Genomic DNA, 18,899 nt, shown 5'->3' with positions numbered 1-18,899 from the left:
TGTTTTAAATTAAACAGTTAAATAATCAACTTACACCACTTTCCCATTAAACGATTCCATTTCCAAGCGAAATTGCTTTGCAGTACGTCGAAATCTAAGTGGTCGAAATTCGATTGATATTATTAAAAAAAAATAATAACCACGTGGGATTGAGAAACTTGTATTTTCGCGAATTTTCATCTGTACCAATCGCTTGGTAGTTAACTTCGGTGCACGTTCGTGCCAAAGAACATTTTAAACACAGAGTAAACTTCGCGTCTAAGAAATGCCGGCTCGTTAAATTAACCGCGCGAAAGGAGGCGCTGGGTGTCAAAGAAATAGATTGCACGAGAAAGAAAGAAAGAAAGAAAGAAAAGGGGGGGAAAAAAAAAAGAAAATAAATTCTGTTTGACGCAGTTGCAGAAAACTCGCCGCGCGGTTTCGTTCCTTGACACGGTTGAAATTAAATGTACGACCGCGTTTCCCGTGGCCGTTGTTCCCGAGTGGCAATCCCACGTTTGAACTTAACGAACCGTGGCACGTCCCTGATTCGCGAAACGATCCCCAGGAGCGGCCGGGAGAGGTCGTAGGACCTTATGCCGCCGAAATCCGCGCAAGAATCAGTCGTCCCCTCTGGAAAAACGATCTGCCGGGTGAGCGGTGTCCGTGCCATTCGGAGTCGGTACTCGTTGTGATTCAAATTCCGGTCTAAAAACCGTGTACTCGAGCATCCGAGCCATAATTGAATAGTCGAGAGTCGGAACTTGAACTTCAGCGTTCGGATTAGAGAGAGTTTCGTTTCATGATTATTCAGATAACCGGGCTTTTATTATTGTTTCATTATACGCTTGACTACAGATTGAAGAGAAGGGAACGAATTTAATAATACAGTCAGCCTTGATTGGTTCGATTATCTGCGGTTTCAATTAACCGAGATCTTGATTATCCGGATTTCGGCTATCCGGGCTAGGGTATCGTGCGTGATATAATTAAGTTGTTGCTTTCTGTAGTTGGTAACGACGTTATTAAATGCGTACAGTATGACCTCGTTGTGGTTCAATTATTTCTTATTGTGGCATGAGCGAAAATTGTCTGCGATTCATCACAGAGGTACATTTAGTGATTTAAAAAAATCTGCGACAATCTATAATGACTTCTCGGCAAAAAAAAAAAAAAAAAATAATATCAGATATTTGAATCAAGTGTCAGAGTATGCTGTTATCACTCGTGAAAAATACAATAAGAAAACTTCTATACTCTTGATTGTAAAAGGACTGTATCATTCATTTAGCGTTTTTTTTTTTCCTTCTTCACACTTCATTTTCGTTCTTTTCGATTTTTGTTCAGATCATATTCGTCTCTCGATACGTTCACTTCTTCTCTTTCTTCATTTTTCAAATCCTTAGAATCTTCATTCTCTTCCTTGTTCTCTGTGATACTTAATACTAAAAACTATCGACGACTAAAGTAACATTTGTAGCAAAGAAATTAAAGTGCAGGGTATAGGAAAAAATTAATAGTATACAATGAGAAACACAAGCTTCTATTAATATATTTTATTAAAAATCAAAAAATATACTATTATGAATATATAAAATTTCCATAGGAAGTTGTAAATTGATCATTTTGAAATACTTTGGTAGGTTCAGCGTTAATTTCAATTATTTCAATCTTTTGCAAAGTTTTTTAAACTTCCTCTCATTGATGTCATTTGCATTCATCGCTGCTTATAAATAATCTTGAAATCTTCTTAATGTATGAGCTACGCGTTCCAGAATCAGTCATTTTTGATTGCTTCTCTAGGGCCAGCACAATTGTATGAAGAATATACTTATTAATGTTAATGTGTATTGGACTCTTCTGGCAACTTTCACATCTTTAAGTGCAATAAATATTTATATTGTATATACTCTTTTCTATAGCAAAGAATTTGTTCGTTTATATACATAAATCAATATTTATTTCTCTGCTTCACTTATAGATTCATTGTTATTTATTTGCTCGGTGTTTTGAATCGTTTTATATCAATTATCACTCATTCGATAGCTTCAATCACTTTTCACTTTTGTACTTGTTACACGTAGCACCGGAAACCGAAACACTTTTACGTTTTACTTCCTATCTATAATCTTTGATCCCGGAGGAACTCCCGAAAGTTAGTTGAAACTCTGCGGAAAGTAGGGCCCACAGGCGAGAGCCTTGGCCGCCATCTTTATTTCTCGCGAAATACGCGAAGGATCCGCAGGTAAAAGTAGGAATATCAAGTTTTAGCATTTCTCAGGAAACGAAAATTCATAGTACACAATTTCGTCACGTTTCCTCGCAATATATCAGAATATAATACATAATATATAACTATAAACGACTGTAATATGACTATAGTATATAATATAGAAATAAACGACTATAATATATAATATATAAACAAATATAAAATTAAGAAAATTTCAATTGGTGCATAGTGCAACATGACCAACGACAAGATTTGTAGAAAAACGTTGAATTTGTTAAATTTGCCTGCATTCCCATGGATTCTCCATATGCAAATATAAGTACAGCCAAGTACTCGGATAACTCGACCGAGTGAGTCAATCCAAGTACCGAAGATCGAGTGTCCGTAGATGAGAACAATGGTAAGAGGCTCTACCAGAGACGCAAACGAAACACGATTTTCCTCTTCTGTTACTATACGCCGGGCGGAGGAGGAGAATGGGCGAAGCTGAGAGAAATTCAGGATCGTTGCGAGGGACGCGCGTCACTTTGACCGTCGCGCGTCTGCTGAGATATCTCTCCCCGTTTGCCCGGCGAAGTTTGGAATTTCAAAGCAGACGAATTTCATTCGTTCGCCTGTTGACGACGAAATCCGAATCGCGAAACGGCAGTCGATCCATATTGACATACCACTTCTCGCGAGTTTTCTCCCTCTTTAGGCCTCTCCTCCCTGTTCCGCGCGATTCAACGTCTGACAGACACTTTTATCTCCGAACGTTCCTCCCTTTTACTCTGTTTTTCATTCGCGTTTCGTTTTCGTGAGCTCAGCGACAGAGGGAACAGAGGAAATTGGCGAATTACTGTCTCAGCGGTGGTGTGTTACCCTTTCGCGAGCGTGGTTTCTTTCTCTTTTTTATCACGATTTCGGATAAAACGTAGTTGGAACGTTTTTTTTTTTTTTTTTTCTTTAATTTTCGTCGAATGTCGATATTTCAGCAGACACTTGCAATTAGGTATTTATCAATAGAATGCATTATGCATTTATAGGAGATTTTAACGTGTTTAGTGAATTGCCACACTTCATTCCACTTTGGATATCAGATTGTGCGGTTTTAGATAGGTGGGTATTTTTTTTAATTTTGAGAGAAAACTCTTTGCTTTTTCTGTCCTTAATTTACTAGACACTTGCAAGTATATATTGTCGACTATAACATGAAAAAATATTGAACGTTTCTCAAAAACAGCGCGCTTGAACTACCTAATTAGTCTAACTTGGATACGAATAACTGAGACAATCTATTATTAATTATTTGTTTTGCATTTCATTCAGCTTATTAATTTCGCGCATCCGCCAACTTTCAGATACCTTGCTCAATTTTAAAATACCTTCTCTGTGATTTTTATTATCTTATACACCATAAATCTTTGTATCAAAAGATTTCCAAAAAGTTCAAAATACCCAAAGCATCGCTTTTCGTAACATTTCTAGCTAGAACTACCAACCAACAACTTCAGTTGTACGATTTTAGATAGGTGGATATTTTTTTTAATTTTGAGAGAAAACTCTTTGCTTTTTCTGTCCTTAATTTACTAGACACTTGCAAATATATTGTCGACTGTAACATGAAAAAATATTGAACGTTTCTCAAAAACAGCGCGCTTGAACTACCTAATTAGTCTAACTTGGATACAAATAACTGAGAATCTATTATTAATTATTTGTTTTGCATTTCATTCAGCTTATTAATTTCACGCATCCGCCAACTTTCAGATACCTTGCTCAATTTTAAAATACCTTCTCTGTGATTTTTATTATCTTATACATCATAAATCTTTGTATCAAAAGATTTCCAAAAAGTTCAAAATACCCAAAGCATCGCTTTTCATAACATTTCTAGCTAGAACTACCAACGACTTCAGTTGTACGATTTTAGATAGGTGGGTATTTTTTTTAATTTTGAGAGAAAACTCTTTGCTTTTTCTGCCCTTAATTTACTAGACACTTGCAAATATATATTGTCGACTGTAACATGAAAAAATATTGAACGTTTCTTAAAAACAGCGCGCTTGAACTACCTAATTAGTCTAACTTGGATACGAATAACTGAGACAATCTATTATTAATTATTTGTTTTGCATTTCATTCAGCTTATTAATATCTTCTCTGTGATTTTTATTATCTTATACATCATAAATCTTTGTATCAAAAGAATTCCAAAAAGTTCAAAATACCCAAAGCATCGCTTTTCGTAACATTTCTAGCTAGAACTACCAACGATAGGTAAAATTTTGCAGACTACCCTTTATTCACACGTACATTCACCAAAATCATCCCCCGAAAAAAATCTTCTTTGCTTTCATCATCTCGATCCATAGCGTACCGGATAGAGGATGCAAGAAATCAGGTGCAAACCTGATTCGGCGAGCAACTGGCTGGCAGCCTGTTGGTTTTTCGTCGGGTATTCTTTCCCCTTGGCTCGGCCACACTAGTCGTTTGTCCGCGTCAATAGATCTCGCGCCTCTTTTTCTCGGCATCTAGTCGGCAAGCGGGACGTACATAACACACCGACAGGGAAAAGTACGCCGCCGTCGGCCAGGATCGTCTGCCAAGCGAAGTGGCTGTCCTTTATCAGTCGCGGGGAATTGTTTGCCATTGTTGGAGAGACGGCAAAGGAAGTCGAACCCCCCACTCTCCCGACTTCTTTCGGAAGTTCGCCGATGCCGAAGTACGTAAACAGTCGTGTGTACGTTGCCGGCACCGAGGCGGATGAATGTTTTAGTCCCACCTGATTGTTAGGTTCGATCGTTGATGACACCTTTGTTTCTCTCTGTCTGAATGAAATGTCTTTTATCGAGGATTGGCGAGAATGTTCGTGAACGCTCGATGAACAATTCAATGATATTTTATAACTAACGAAACTTGCGTCAGTGAAGTTCAAATGCTAACGATCGATACGATTTTGCGAAGAATAAGAATTCTTATGAATCTACGAAATTATCGATCATTATTGAACCGAGTATATTGGTGTTGAAATATTGTTACTTACGGTACAATCTAGTTGACCTCGTATTAAAGCGCCGAAGTCTTCGTCTTTATAATCCACAATCGTCTGTTGACTGTAAATCCTTGACAAATGCACCAGCATTTTTTGTTCTTTTCTTTTTCTTCTTTTCTTTTGTTTCGTTACTATAAAAAATATGTAGAGATTTTTTCTCGTTTCTTGTTTTGTATTTTGTTTCACGTTCACGACGCGATTACAGCTTTATTGGCCACCTGTAAATATAGCGTCCGTTGACGCATGTTACGAGCGGTACGAAACCGCAGTGACAAAAATCATAAAATTCAGCTTAAGGTTATTGTTGCCATTGTACGTAAAATACACAGGTGTGTTTCATGGGTAAAAATAAAACTAACGTGTAGCAGAAAATTTGCAAATGCTTCGTTAAAAAGTTGTAACGAGAATACGAACGAGAAGCGTGGCAAATACGTACATACATCAATATTCTTTCTTTTACTTTGATACGAAACAAATATATATATACATGTTTATAATACGTTATTCTTTGTCATCTTTAGATTTCCATTTATTCCATGAGAAACTCTGAAAGTAAATGTTCACGATACAGAATTATCTACGCAACAAAATTAATTGGTTATCAAGAATCTTTGTGTCTGAAGAAATTCAATAGCTCTTAATATCAACTTTGCATTGTGATATTTCAAAATGCACACATAAATAGCGAAAAGTTATCGCTGTTTTAAATTGACGCGTGATTTCTTCTTACGAAACTACGACAACTTGAAATATTGAGAATTCTTCATCGAGCAGACGAGCGACTTTGTGAGTGATTGTACGTACAATTTCACGTTTCAGTTTTTTAATAAAGTAAGCTAATTAATTTCTTTTTTTCTAATATTGTCTCATCTACTGGAGATTGAGAAAAATGCAAAAGACACGCCATATAAATTCTTACGAATTCGCTAGAACACGTATCCATTACAATCGCAATCAGAGATCATTCAGCAACAAAATTATACAGCGAATTCCACTGAAATTGAACGGAGATTACGGTGTCACGACTGTATAGATTTCCAAGATAACAACTTTCCTTCGGCGGGAAAATTTCTCTTTTTTTCCCCGACAGAGACGAAACGGAACGCAGGGAAAGCCAATTGCAACGAGGTGAAAGGATTAATTGGAATTCGTTGGGTGGCCAAAAGGGAGCAAAAGGGCTGCAACGCAAAGTGGAAAGTTCTGTTGCCTGGTGAATACGCCTTTCTCCGCGAGGCGTATCGCGGTTCTTATGAAAATCGGCTTCCGATACACTTTGCCAACTTTGGTGCTCGATTTTATCAAGGTCGGGTGGATCTCGATCCTCGGCAGTCGTTTTGTTCCGGCATCGTTGGCGGCCAAAGGAGACGCCGCCATCGTGAAAATTGCCCCGATGATATTTAGATAGAGATACAATTCCGACAAGCTTTCCGTCGTTTCTTCGCCCTTTGTGGGCCGTTTGTGCTTCAACGACAGAGAACGCGGCTTCTACAAGATTCAGTGATTATTCGCGATATATACCTCGAAACGAACAGTTGATTCCCGAGGAACAACACCGGCCAGAAAACGGAAATTTTTAATTCGAGGTGGGAACTTCTTTCATGTTTCTTCCCTCCTTTGTTCGCTTTATCGTTGCCTGCGGTACGGCTGCGAATTTAATCGAGAGCGGGCAGCTCAGACAGCAAAGTTTTCACGCTGCTTGTGTACGATAGCGATTGTTCAATAATTATAACGCGGAAGAAATGGAGTTTCGCTGAAATTACGTAACAGGAACTTGTTCCGTTTCGTCGTTGCGCATTGTTGCAGGCTTTTGAAGCGAGTACGCGCCGACGTAAGAAAGTTTGCGATACTTGTTCGTTGAAAAGCGTTTGCAACGTGAAAGGGGAATAATCGATTCGGTCATCTGGGTCGATGACGTATCGCGTATTGATTGAAATTGTTCGAAAGTTCATCGTCACACGAAAAGTGAAAAAATTTTGTGAAGATGAATGTTGATATTTGGTCGGTGTTAATTCTGAATATATATCGAAACCATTCAATGTTTTTTTCTTTGCTAATTGTTAAGATTGAGAGATTACTTTTGTTATAATTCTGCAAGTTTTAGTTATCGTTCTCGTTTCAACAAATAATATTTTTATTCCCTTTGCTCCGAAAAATGAAGGCTTTCGTTCAAAAATTTTAAGATATTATTGTTGATTTTTTAATAAAATTATTAATGTACTACACATATATAATAATTAATATGCTACATGTAAAGCTATTAATATCAATTATGTGTTAGAATAATATTGAATAGAATAATCTTTTCTATCGTGCAAGTTGTCAAATTAAACGAACTATCCAATTATTTTTCAATTTTGGAAGAAGTATAATAATTGCTATCCTAAAACTTCTGTGCGAAGGTGTAGTATATATACATAAAGAGAGATGTGAAAAACATCATATAAAAATATGGTATTTCTACGAATATATTAATATAAATTGTATTATTTGAAAAACTAAATTACTATGCTTTCGTTACGAAGTATTAGGAAGAGAAAACGCAACGATGCTGGAGAAAAAGAGTTGATGCCTTTTCCCAACATTTTTTGAAATTTATTCCGATATATCATATTCAACTACTTTGCTTCTTAATTACTATTTATACGCTTTTCAGACAGTCAAAGCAATCTGTGCTCAGTGAAATTGTTTTCAGTATTTCTCTCCAGTTCTTGTTTTCTCAGAAAATGTTATATATTTCAGGACAAGAGTAAAGATACAAACGCGACGTTCTAAAATATTTTTGATATTTTTCATAACGAAATTGAGTTGTAAATAACATTAGTTTTCTTTATTACTTTTTCAAAAATATACCAATGTAACAAGTAAAAACCCAAAACGTTAGACAAAAACTAGAAAAAGAGAAAATTGAATAAGATTTGTGTGACTCTTATGCGCAGTTATAAAAATTTAATCTATTTATCTTTTCATTGTAGATATTAATATTCATCATTTCGTCAATTTGATACAAAAAAGACAAATCAAATTGAAAAGATGAGGAAAGCAAAAAATTAACGCTTCAGAAATTGCATTAACGTAAAATTCTACCAATGATTCTCTCACATTTTCCTCAAGTTAGTTTGATTGAGTGTCGAAAGTGATCCATAGACGACAGTAGGATTACAAAGCACCATCATTTCAGCTATTTCTTATCTCTAATCCCTCTCAATTTCATTCCTGTAATCTCAAAGGAAACGAATGTCTCGCTATGACGTTTAACGCGATGATTGGTTAAGCGCGAATAACCATCGACCCTTCCAACTTCTAAAGAAACAAATGTCGGAAATTGGCCGCATTTATTCTAACAATTTCGGCATTGTTGGTAGTGGCTGTTGTATTTCGCGCGTCCAAGTGCTTTCACGACCGATTGTAAGCCTTTTCAATGAACACTCCGACGCGATTCTAACCCTAGCGACGATCTTCTTCTACTTCCTCGATTAAAATTCTTCTCTTTCTCCATTTTTTTCTTTTTTTCAAATCACTGTCGTCTCTTACCGTGGAAAAACGTTCCGTTTTTAAGCGCTCGAAGCATTTAGTACTTTACTTGCCAAAATTTTAAATTCGCCAAGAAAACTGAATCGGTATACCTGAATTTGTAATCTAATAGCGTAGAAATAGATAAAGTTTTGTGAATTTTTGCCATGAAATAAGAATTGCTGGATAACAAGTTCCAATTTTGGTAAGGTATGTAAATACGACTTTCAATTTTATGTTTCAACTTTTTTAAAGTTAGAATGGCCGTTGAATGCGTAGAAACCTGCATTCCATTTATAATAATATTAGTTTTCAGATATGGAATTGAAATAACCGACTCTCGTAAATACTGGTTATAGAAAGTTTGCAGATATTGTGTCCATGTAATTTCCATTATTCTTCTATTCGTATAACCATGCCGGTATTGGAACTAAGAACGCGATCCAAGTTCCATAATTTTTGGACATTTAAAGGCAATTTTGGATAATCTCGTTTCGAAAGTTTATACTCTCACGAAAATTGATGTCAAACTTTCACTGGCAACTTTCCAATTTCTCAATAAACCGTAGATTTAAAATACAGCAGCTTCGCGAAAGCACGAGTTTCTGAACACTTGCTGTAAAAGAACTCTTACGTATATACATAAATTATATATTTTGAAATTTCCTCAACATTAGATACAATAAAATACAACTATCACGATTATATTGATTAAATTTGAAAGTACATGTAACGCGTCATCAAAATCAGATAACAAGCGTAATAATGATAATAATAATACAATTACTTTTTAATAAAAATTGATACTAGTTGAAAGATTATTAGAACTGTCGTATTGTTCGTTGAACGACATTAAAAATAATGCAAAAATATGCTAAATACGTAAAAGGATTGGAAATTAATAATAACGTTAAAATTATGCGATGGCTCACAATCATGGGCTTGAAATCCTATCGGAAATCTGAAATTCTAGTGTCCAAAGTCCAAAAGAAGATTTATAGGAATAATTACGAAATTCAATAAAAAATCTTTAAAAAAATTCATCGAAAGAATGCTGCAATTGGTTCAATCACATTTGCAATAACTAATAATTATTTGGCGAATGTGTTGATGAATATAAAACTGAAATACTAATTATACTATTAAGAATCTTATTTTTGGTGCCATATACTTTTTATTATAACATTTACTTTTTATTGCCTCGACTAATGTTATTAATGTTTTACCGACCAGTTAGCCTATTAATCGACTACTATTTACGGTCGGTAAAGTGTTAAGTTGTACAGGGTGGTATAATGATATAAAACAAAAATAACTTTTGCAAACGCGTGTTTTTTAAATTTTCTATCATCTAAAATAAAACAAAATCCTACGAAAAAGGAAAATAAAAAAGACTGAAAATGAATAAGTTATGACTTTTCCAAACTCTTTAGTTTCTCAGTAGACACCCTGTATTATCTATATATTGTATCATCAGTACGTATTCTAAAATCCGAGAGCTGTTCGAAACATGACGGACAGGAATTTATACACATTGAATGGAAGATTACCTTGAATAACTACGTTGTATGAACGACTGTTGGCCGAAACGTCCATATAAACAAACAAACTGGTGTGGCGCAGCACAGTCGGCGAGCAGCGGCACGTAGCTAATCTCTTTGCCCTTCCAGTCTTATTTTCGACTTCGTAGATCATAGAACACGTTTCGACAGGACCCGCGCACGTTCTCGTTACCACGAGAAATTACAACAGTAATTTCTTATTAATGTTTTACCGACCGGTCGGTGTGTCGTGTCAATTTTTCATCGAGTGTGAAGGGGGAAGTTATCGATCGGTCGATCAACTATCGATTATCGACCGTCGCTCTACGTCGTGAAGTGCGAAACACGCCTAGTGCGAGGAAATCTCGTTGGCTACGCGCGGTAAGAGCCGATCGAACGTGTTCTGTCAGGTTTCCTCGTGCCATTCACGTACTTCCAGACGGCGGAATAAGCCGGCAATCTTCGTGTGCATCGGGTTCTGTGTCAGCGACTGTGAATTCCTTCACTTTCCGCGGATCCATCGGAAATTCAACGAACTGCTGGGACCAGCCGCCGCGGAAATACGCAAATTTCCAGATATCCGTAAGTTTAAAGGGTTACACGACAACTCGACAAGGGTTGTTCGTCGTTCTAGACCGAGCGCAATTTCGGTTCTACGCGGAAAGGCGAGCTTTGCTCCTTCGAGGCCGATGGCTTTTCGATATACATAGCGCGAGGTAGAAACGAGCCGAGGCGAGGCAGTCGCCAGGCGAAAAGGGTTTAGGTTAGGTTCGTTCTAGCAACGACAAGTACCTATCGAATCTCGTTTACGCTCGCAGTTACGCTATTTTTAAACGTAGATACTGTGAACCGTAATTAACGCATCGCTTGCTGTATCGATTTCTTTTGGACTTTTTGTTCAGGCAGTATATCATTAAAAAAAAAGAAAGACTCAATGACTCTTTTTTTCCTTTTGTATATACCACCGACCTTAATTAAAACGCGCTGTTTGTGATTTTCTCATCTTCTTTCCGCCATCTTGGTTTTTTTTTTTAGTTCCTCCACTTTTACTAAAAATATTGTATTATATTTTCATGAAAGGGATTAGCAATGTTTTTTTTTTTTTTTTATTACGCTATAAAACCCGCTACCGGCTTATTAGCAGCATGCACATTGCTGTGCATACTAGCAGTACAGAAAGAAATTCACATGCTTTTTCTCTTAAAGATTACACGAATATATACAACTATGATACATATTTTGTGTTTACATACTTATAATTAGAACTTAGAGATAAATTGTTGATAGTCATTGCCAAGTACTCGATACAAATTAATTATAAATGCCAGCTGTGGTTTTTAAGAAATTTGTGAATACTAACAATTAGCAATGTTAATCCTTTCGAGAGACTTGGAAGAGAGAATTAATTATGAATTAATTGTAACTAGTTATTTTGATTTAAGGTCTGGGAACTAGTAATTAGGTCTCAACAAATCGTTTGATATTTTCTGAATAGCGTATTGAGTGTACAAAATTAAATTTTCAAAATGCGAATAATTTCGCGTTACACGATGTTGTGAAGAGTTAGGGGAAGACAGTTTTTGTTTTCGTAATTTCGTTGTGATTTTAGTTTTCTGGTACAAGCCACGAACGATATTCTGTGGCGAGATATTTTGTCTTTAGATGCGAAAGGTAAAAATTAATTAAATGCTCCAGAAATTTTGACTTTGTAAACAAAGAATATTATATTGTAGACAGAATATTATAATACGGGGAAGACCTGAAGTCGAGAGAATAGTGCATTAATAAAATATAATGCAACAGCAAGCAGATAAAATAAAATTTTTCTGTTTACTGCTCCATTGTATTTTAGGACGTAACTTTATGAAAGGCGAACAGTTTCAAAAGAAATCAATATCTATAATTAGCCGTTCGTAATTTTATAAAATATTTTGCACGAAGTTTGACAATAAAAATATCCAACCCACGTGGAAACGTTAATTTTAACATCAGTGAATATCATTGATAAAAAGAATTTAAATAATATAATACCAATAATATCATAGCAGATAATAGATAATACTATAGAATAAAATAACGCGTTTTTATTGCACTCTTATTGAATTACAGTAGAACTTTGATTCAATACGAACAATTAATTGATTTAATTAACTAATAAGACTCGCCGTTTCACGCTAAATACTAAAATGTCTAGGACACTCAGGAAACGATAATCGAGATTTCTTGCCATATAATATAATATTTCTCAAAAATTAATTGTTCGGTCCCGTGAGACAAAACGTATAAATGTCGCGCGATAGTCAAAGCATGATGGTTAATTGAAATATCGAATCGAACGTAACCAAGCATTCTTCGCGCTTCAACGTTACAATACTTTCGCGAATTTAGGATGTAAATTCGCATGAAACCAGCGTTGAATCAACCGGGTGAAAAAAAAAGCTTGCGAATGTACGCTCGACAATCTTGTTTTCACTCGACGAGGGTGGAATAAAATACCGGTATCTCGAAAGCGATATCCATTTCCAGCATGGAAGACTAACAAGCCGCATTTGTCAAGCAGTTTCGAAAGCGATATCCAAAGTAGTTTCCCTCGCGGCGACGACGACGACAACGAGCAACTGCCGTCAAATTGGCGTCGTTTTTTCCTCCCCCGAATGTCGCGGCAAGCGGTCGCGATTTTACGAGCTCGTACCGGCTCCTCCTTGTATCGGCATGCTTCTCCATCGCGTAATTTATCGCCGCGTCGAGGGGAATAGGAAATTTTTACGGGCCAACGGGTGGGTCGTTCCTTTTCAAACGAACGATCCTGCTGTCCAGAGATTTTTTTATTAATCTACTTTCTCTTGTCGCCGAGAAATCGATCGGGATTTAAGAACCGGGGACTCGAGGGAACGACTCTCCGTCTTTTAGAATTGTCGAACGTCTGCAGATTCCATAAAGTTAGTAACTGTCTGTCGCAACCGGTGATTCTACTCTGGAGAATAAATCGTGAAGGAAGGACAATAAGGATAACAACAAAATAATCAGACGTAATAATAAGAAGAAGAAGGAGAACAATTGTTTTCCTATCACGTTTAACAATTTTTCATCTGGAATGTACACATAATTTATTATTCCGAATGTAATTGAACGATTGCAATGATATAAAAATAATATTTAATTCTCTATCTAAATACGATGATTATATTATTAATTTTAATTATAGTCCGTCTATTTAACAATAAATAAAACTTCGTATCTAAATATAAGAATATCAAATAATTGCCATTTATTTTTTTCTGCCTCTTGTGACTTACACAATCACTAGCAAACTATTCTTGTCGTTGGAATAACTTTCGAATCGTTCAAACGGTTATTACGTGATTTATCGCCGCATGGTGTGATAAACATTTTTCGACAGCTGGTAGAAGTGGCCATTTTCGACGAGACTAACGACGAGCTCGTGAAACAACGACCGGCTCGTAGCTTCCTGAGGAAATTTCGGTCGTTTAATTTAATGAGTACACCTCGCGTGGCACTCGCGGCAGCCAAAAGTGTTAATTGCTTCAGCGCAATTGAATCGACTCCGCGCCATGCACGGTGTAATCGAGCGAATATATTCTGCCAATGACGGCTCACCGTTGCCCGAGCAGGGTGGTTTATCGGTTTGGTGATCGTTTCAACGTGCCACGTTATTTTTCACAGTCGAATCGCGCATTTTGGCATTTCATTTCCTTCATCCCGCAAGATATCATCGCGCGGAGAATTTTTAAAATCTTTTCACGCGTGCGAAATCTCTCGCAATAGAGATAACAACGAGAGTTGTTTCGACCTTTCGTTTCCCTTCGCCGCGAAATGAGTTTTAACTCTCAGAGAGTGAATCTGTGCGTGATATTTCACTCCGCGTCAATTTTGTGTTAACATTATCGTAATAATATTACAGCGTTACTTGTAATTGTACGTTTACCGATGGAATATTGAAATCCAACGGTAATATTCGGCGCATGAGCTAATCTGTGAAAAAGAACAGTACAGGGAATAGTTCACAATTTACTTTGCAACGATTCGAATGCACGCATTCAGTTTATCATTTTATTTTGTTTCACATTTATTGTATATTTTTATTACACTGTTTTTTTTTTTTATTAAACTGTCGATTTTTCGTGAAAACAAGACAGAAAATATATAAAATATTCAAAATATTCAAAATACAGTGATATTTAATCAAAGTTCTAAATATGCGGTACCTACTTTTCCAGTTTGTCTTCACGGAAACGCAAATTTGCATAAAAAACCGCAGAAAAAAAATACGCCGGTGTATTTCCATCGAGATTAATTTCAATCGAATAAACCATTCATTTCGAATCGCTAAATAAATGGACAATTTCAAAACACAATTCTCGACGGAATTTCGCTTGTAACAATATTTGAATAGCGAAACTTCGAGAATGGAAAAATGTCGTCGATGCGAAAATTGCGCCCACCGTAGCGCACGTGGATTGAAAACTGTTTCGTTAAAGAACAGTTTCGCGCGTTATTTACGTTCTTTTGAAATTCCTCGACGCGGTATAATTGATTTAGACGGGCCGGCCGGGTGAATCGTGCGCGGAATTTTTGTCGAATCGGCGAGACTTGGCTAATTGCGGCCGGGAATAATTCATGCCGGTGAAAATCAATACGTCTCTGGGAACGTTGCGCACATGTGTGTACCTTCGCGAGTTTCCTAATTCCCTCTCGCGCATTTAAACCTAGGGCCAAGCCGATTTAATTGAGCCTCTCCCCCCCTAACTTTCTTGCGAAACGGGACTGAAAATTTCCGTAAGTAACGCGTTATTTATTAGTTAAAAAAAAAAAAAGAAAAAATAAGAACAGTTGGTTCTGGTTCGTTAGTCGAGTATTAACAATCGAGGAGGATTTTCAGTGTGTCGAAATATGTTTATTAAAAATCGGAGGTCACCCGAAAACGCGTCAGAGGATTTTTGTTCGTCGACCGTGCAGCTCGTCCACGCAAATGCAATTATTTACAATCATCGAATTGATTGACAAAACAGGATGGCGGACTGGACACTGTGCCTGGACTTGCACGTCACTCGTAACGATCGATGTCGTTTCAATTCGCTGCGCAAATGGAGATTATCCATCGTTTATTACAATGTTTCATGGATCACTCTGCACGATGTTGATGAATTTAGCCCTTTGCATTCGACTGTCCCTTTTGAGGGGATCTAAATCCAGCTAACAGCTCGGACTTTTTCTTTTAATAATTTGCTGATGTAATTATAACGAACGTGTACACATTTCGTACATGTTGTGTGACACGATAACATCTGAACGGACGCTTAGAGTGAAATAATAACGTCGTGAGAGGAACGAAAGAATTTCAGAAAGGAGGAATTTCTGAAGGCAATCCTGAGTCAATTGACGTAATTCGGGATAATTCATCACGAACTAGACTTGCTATTGCTTCTTACGAAGGTTTAAAAAATGGCGGAGTGTATTATTTTTCCACAGATTGAAACTATGCATCAACCATGGACTTAAATACATTTTTAGGACTAATTGCAAATTTGTAATTAATGTATGTCTTTAATTTAAATATATCTTTAGAAGAATTGTAAGACATAAATGTATAAATATATAAAAAAAAAAAATATATATTTTTGGGACTAATTTATAAATATATATTATTTTTATTTATATGTATTTATAAATATATATAAAAAAATACATTTTTGGAACTAATTACAAATTTGTCGTCAATTTTGTAGAAGTGAAACTTAGAGAGTGAAAAAGAATGCGTAAATTTAATTGTGTACTTTACTCGAAAGATCCTAAAACTGTCCTCAGATCCTTGTTTACATTCAGCATCACACGGAATGTAAGACCTGTCGTCTATAGCAAACTCCTTACAATCCAACGATTTGTCCCTTAATTTTACGAAATATTCCGCACGGCGTTAGAAATTAGTCCGGCGAGGAAAATTGTTTCTTTATTTCGCGATAATTCGTTTTCTTGGGCCGTGGATCGGGATAGAATCAATCTCGGGAGCAACGAATGGAAAAGTACGTCGTACCACGCGGTATAAAAGAAAATCGGCTGCGCTTTATTCCCGTAGTCGCATCTCGCAGTTCTCCGCTCTCGAAAATAAGAAACGGAGGGAGAAGGCAGGCTCTGCCTGCTCGTAATTACTTTTCCACCCTCTTAATCGGTTCAGTTCGTTTGACCTGCGAGCTGAACTGATGAGAAACGGATCTTGAATGAATCGCGATGAAGAGAGGTAGAAGTTTGCTAACAAATTGTTTTTCTCTGGGCATTTTGCATGTTGGATCATCCCGTCAGTCCCGACGCCGTTTTTCTCAGAGTTTCGAAACAACAATGGGAATCGGTTAGATACCGTCCAAGTTTTGAAAAGTTGGAATAAAAAGTTCGATAGAGGAAAACAATGAAATACGGTAAAATTCATCGGATTTATTTTCATTTGTATGAAAACAAACGGCAGCGTTATTTGTGGGATGACTGATATTTTTTTTTTTCATTTTGTGCAACTTCGCAGTTTAAAAAAATGGATAAAAACCTATTGGATTTTTAAGTGTTTTTTAATGTGACTCGTAACTTCGTATTTCAATTTTTCTTTTCCAAAACAAAATGTCATGAAACGAAGTTATTCATAAATTTGCAAATTTCATTTCAGTTGTGTGTTGGCCGCCATCGTTGTGAAAGGTTGAAGTAGAAAATTCCTAAATATTAATCTACAAATAAGGATATATTATTTAACATGTAACGCATGAGTCTTTAAAACAATTTGAATTAATTATTTATAAATATTTGAAGCTGGCTTTCGTTAGTAAGAGCGGAGGTTTTTCCACTTCGAACTGTTATCCGATATATTAACAACTCTAAACATTTTTACTTGTAAATTGGTAGGAATTTTTTTACTTCAGAACGATTGAAATATATTCCGAAGCTAAGAAATAATTTAAAAAAAGAGAAAGAAATGGAAAATTCTATAAATTCTATTCATACAACAATTCAAAGACTCGTTGTTATTTCGTAAGTATAAAAAAAAAAAAAATATTGCTTATGATAGTTTCCTGCCCTTGACGTAAAAGGACAGAATATTATTTCTATACTTAGAAGATTCTGTTTTACAATTTTAAGTCCTGTAACATTCCTTCTTTCTCTCGAAAGATTTCGTTTTCGCTTCGCAGTTGCAGTAATTTTCCGCAAAATTCACAAAGCTCGAACATCGTATAGTAATCGGCCGTTTGTATTTTACATTCGCAAATTAACTCGCCACTACGTTTTCCATAACTTTTCCATTCGGATTTCTGGCGTTGGGTCGTAAGTTATTTCAGTCTGTTGACACGCCAATAATTGTAGTGCATACACGGTTGAGCGTAGAAATGGAGCCGGCGATAAAGAAAGCCCAGATTTATTTCATTTATTGGCACGCGTAACCCGACAATGACGTGGATGGCGAGCGTGGCGGAAACTCGATAGAAACGCGGAACGGATGAATGGAACGCGGTTTCGTTTTAATATCGCGTGAAACTGTGCGCGAAAGTTGCTACGAACGCGCTGGTTCATCGGAGCGATTATTTCAAAGAGGTGAAAGGAGGGAAAAGGGGCGGCTGATGGAGAGCTCGCGAGGATTTCACGCGTTTTACTTTGTCACGGCGTTTAATCGATGAAATTGGAGATCTAAATTTTAAATGGGCACACCAGTCCGATGTTTGCAAGAAGAGGTTTCTATTTGAAGGATCAGGAAAGAGCTAGAGAGAGAGAGAGGGAGAATTTGCAGTGTAATTATTTAAAGGACATCGAGCGATAATTCAATTCAAATCGTAAGGATGGCCAATCAACAAACAAGTTTCAACTACGCGCGAGACTGTATTGCTATTTCCGAGAGTGGCAAGTTTCTCAGGTTCAAAAGGAATTATTAGTTCGCCCCGTTCGTCGAAGAGAGGCTAACGTAATCAGGATTTGTCCGAAGTTTCGTAGCTTCTATATTATATTATTATTGGCGCATTTCGACCTCATCCTCGAGACGAATTGCACGGGATTTCGAGCTTTGCTCGAGTTATGCCAAGGGGAATAATTTTATTCACATTGAGAGACATAATCGTGGTTTAACTTTGTTTCGGACGATTTCATTTATTTATTTGTTCAATATCCCCTTTTGCAAATCAAGAATACCATCAGGTACAGTTTGTCAAATGGCAGTTGAACTGAAGCGAAAGGTACATCGATAGAGATTAAACTTAATTATGTTTTGATTATTGAAGATTTAAACAAGTTGATAAATGTATTGATATATAATAATACAGGCAATTATACAGTGTCCTGTTTAACTTGGGCATACGTATAATTTTAATTCTTGAATATATATTTATAGTTATATATTCTACATGTATTTATAATTAAAAGAAAAAAAAATACTAGAAGAATCGAAGTACAGAATGATTATCAAAGACGATCATGCGTTTAAAATGCGTTTAAGCACAACTTCTAGTTTCATTTTTGGCGCGTCGCAATACCTTACTATAAATAGCATTAAATATAATGAAATTATTGCAGCAGAATTATTATAGAAGATAATACACGCACAACGTAGAGCAGTTAT

The 18,899-nt window shown here is 36.4% G+C and overlaps 1 protein-coding gene across 1 annotated transcript in view; it reads left to right on the top strand.

The window, feature by feature from the left end:
- LOC122538788 (acetylcholine receptor subunit alpha-like 1) overlaps positions 1-18,899 on the top strand; it is a 132,472-nt gene that overhangs the window by 33,861 nt on the left and 79,712 nt on the right. The gene's annotated exons all lie outside the window — the stretch shown is intronic.

This window comes from Frieseomelitta varia, unplaced genomic scaffold (genome assembly GCF_011392965.1).
Source record: "Frieseomelitta varia isolate USP_RPSP 00005682 unplaced genomic scaffold, Fvar_1.2 scaffold_177, whole genome shotgun sequence".
Lineage (NCBI taxonomy): Eukaryota > Metazoa > Arthropoda > Insecta > Hymenoptera > Apidae > Frieseomelitta > Frieseomelitta varia.
Note: the sequence above shows the minus strand (reverse complement) of the source record. Positions and strands in the feature narration are given on the sequence as shown.